We start from the raw sequence: 3,299 nt of genomic DNA on the forward strand, positions 1-3,299 counted from the left end.
ATAAATAAAAGCACTAGATGACATGTCTTCATGATTATTAGTACTTCTACCAATACTATCACACTTAATGTAGATGCATGGCTGTGCAAGGGTGTGAAATCTCTCCACTCAAAACATCTATACTTGTTTTATTACACTAAGGAAGCACTTGGGATAATTGACAAATTTTTATTTGTAAATAAAACATTAAGTACATCTGTTCTAGTTTGTAAGCTGCTGGAATGTGATATATCAGAAATAGAATGGCTTTTAAAAAGGAGAATTTATTAGTTGCAAGTTTACAGATCTAAGGCCATGAAGATGTCCAAATTAAGGCAAGTCTATAAAGATGTCCAAATTAAGGCATTCAGGGAAAGATACCTTGGTTCAAGAAGGCCAGTGATGTTCAAGTTTTCTTTCTCAGCTGAAAAGGCATATGGTGACCTCTGTCAGCTTTCTCTCCAGGCTTCTTCAATGACTTTGCTGGGGGTATTTTCTTTCTTCATCTCCAGTGGTCTCTGGTTGTCTGGGTTTTGTTGGCTTTGTTGATTCTAAAGCTTTTTCCAAAATGGTTCCCTCTTAAAGGACTCTAGTCAGCAACCTCACCCTGAATGGATGGAGACACATCTCTATGGAAACCATCTAGTTGCTAGCTAACAGAATGCAATATATCAGAAACAGAATGGCTTTTAAAATGAGGAACTTATTAAATTGCAAGTTTACAATTCTAAAACTCTGAAAATGTCCAAATTAAAGCAAGTCTATAAAAATGCTCAATTTGAGGCACCAGCAAGAGGTTACATTTACTCAAGAAATGCCAACGAAGTTTGGGGTTTCACTCTCAGCTGGAAGGGCACATGGCAACTTCTGCTAGCTTTCTCTCCTGGCTTCTCATTTCATGAAGCTCCTCTGGGGCATTTTCCTTATTCATCTTCAAAGGTCTCTGGCTACGTGGGCTCTTATGGCTTTAAAGCTTTTTCCAAAATAGTATCCTCTTAAAGGATTCCAGTAAGCAACCCCACCTTGAATGGGTAGAGACACATCTCCACAGAACCCATCTAATCAAAAGTTATCACCCACAATTGGGTGGGTCACATCGCCATGGAAACAATAGAAAGAGCCCACCCAATAATGGTGAACGAAGATTAAAGAACATGGCTTTTCTGGGGGTTCATAACAGTTTTAAACTGGCACATTCCATTCCTTGGACCCCCAAAGGTCATGTTCTTTCAATAGCAAAATACATTAATTCCATAACAATTTCAGGAAGCCTTATACCATTTCAGTAACAATATAAATACAATACAAAGTCAGAAACAGTACAAAATCTTATCAAAGTCAGCTTTAAGCATGGTCTGTTCTAAGGCAAAATTCTCCTCTGACTCTGAACCTGCAAAGCTCATTGCAAGTTATCTACTTCCAGTATACAAAGGAGAAATAGTCATAGGATAGCTGTTCCCATTTCCATAGGGAGAAATTGGAAGGAACACAGGAGTCCCTGGACCTAAATAGTTTTGAAAACCTGCAGGGCAAACTCCATTAGATTTCAAAGTGTGCAAGTCATTTATCCTCAGGTCTTTGGAAAGTGGCAATCTTACCCTTTCCAAGGGCCAATGCAGTGGCCCAGCTCTGTCCAAATGCAACCTTGGAAGACACTGAGGAGACTACCGTTTTCTTGGCTCCACTCTCTCCAAACACCAGGGCACACTCAACTCCTCCAGAACAATGGTGTGGTAACCAGGCTCACCCCAATACTAAAGGAATGTGCTCCACCCTCTCCAAGGCCTGAAGTGGCACAATTCTTCCTGAGCAATGAGGTGGAAGGCCCACCCTCTGCCTTCAGGGCAAACTCACCCTCTCTGAGTGTTTGGGTGAATTTGCTCTCTTGGACCAAGGTTCCTTAACTTCAGACCTTAGCTTCCATAGTTTTGCCTCTGAAGTTCTTTTGTCCCTCCAATTTGTCCCTTTTTTTTTTTCCCCTTTTAAAAAGACTGGCAGTGTTGTGGCTCATACAGTTCCTACAACATTCCTTTTGGTTTTCTATGCAGTATTCTGATATCCTGCTCCTCAGACAAAATGACTTTCCACAAATCCTTCCTAGATAACTCCATCTCAAATCCTCACTTGTCCTATAATGACTGACTTCTTCTATGTTTAGGTAAATCCTCATGTAGGACACTATTCTCTGTAGGCTCTCTTTTGGGAAGCCCAGAGTTTTTCAGACCATCAATTTCTGGTTTCTTTATATGCAAGAATTCAATTCTCAGCATGTCTCTTCCTGTTGCATTTCACTGTAAGCTGCAAGGAGAAGCCAGGCTGCCTTTTCCACATTTAGTTTGGAAATTTCCTCAGCTAAGTATTATGGGTTGTCTCCTTTAAATTTTAACTTCCATCCCACAGCAGGACTCAATTTGGCCAAATTATTTACCACTTTAAAACAAGGGTCCCCTTCCTTCCAGTTAGCAATGACACATTCCTCATTTCTGTCTAAAGCCTCATCAGAGGTATCTCTAGAGTCCACGTTTCTACCAACAGTCTCTTCAAAGCACTCTAGGCCTTCTCTATCAAGCTTCTCACAATTCTTCCAAAATTCCCCTTATCCATTTAAAAAGCCATTCCAACATGTTTGGTATTTGCAAACTGCAACAGTACCCCACTTCTCCAGTACCAAAATCTGCTCTAATTTGTTAGCTGCCAGAATGTAATATACCAGAAATGGAACAGCTTTTAAAAAAGGGAATTTATTAAGTTAGGAGTTTACAGTACTGAGGCCATGAAAATGTCCAAATTAAGGCAAACCTGTAAAAATGTCCAAAATAAGATGTCCAGGGAAATATATTTTGGTTCAAGAAAGCTGATGATGTTCAGGGTTTCTCTCTCAGCTGGAAAGACACATGGTGACCTCTGCTAACTTTCTCTCCAGGCTTCTTCAATGGCTTTCCCGAGGGCATTTTCTTTCTTTATCTCCAATGGTCTCTGGCTGTGTGGGCTCTGGTGGCTCTAAAGCTTTTTCCAAAATGGTTCCCTCTTAAAGGTCAGTAGTAAGCAACCCCACCTTGAATGGGTGGAGACACATCTCTATGGAAACAATCAGAAAGATCCCACCCAGAAATATTGAATGAGGATTAAAGGACATGGCTTTTCTAGGTACACAACAGATTCAAACTGGAACAATATCTATCACATACTAAATCATAATCATTATGAATGTTTGATTGACATAATTCCTAAATCTAGTGGAGTTGGCTGTGCCCTAAATGATCAGTTCCATGCATTTCAAATATCCAAGGGCTAGGCTTGCAATTAGAGGTTACACTTAC

The sequence above is a fragment of the Tamandua tetradactyla genome, chromosome 4, assembly GCF_023851605.1.
Source record: "Tamandua tetradactyla isolate mTamTet1 chromosome 4, mTamTet1.pri, whole genome shotgun sequence".
Classification (NCBI taxonomy): Eukaryota; Metazoa; Chordata; class Mammalia; order Pilosa; family Myrmecophagidae; genus Tamandua; species Tamandua tetradactyla.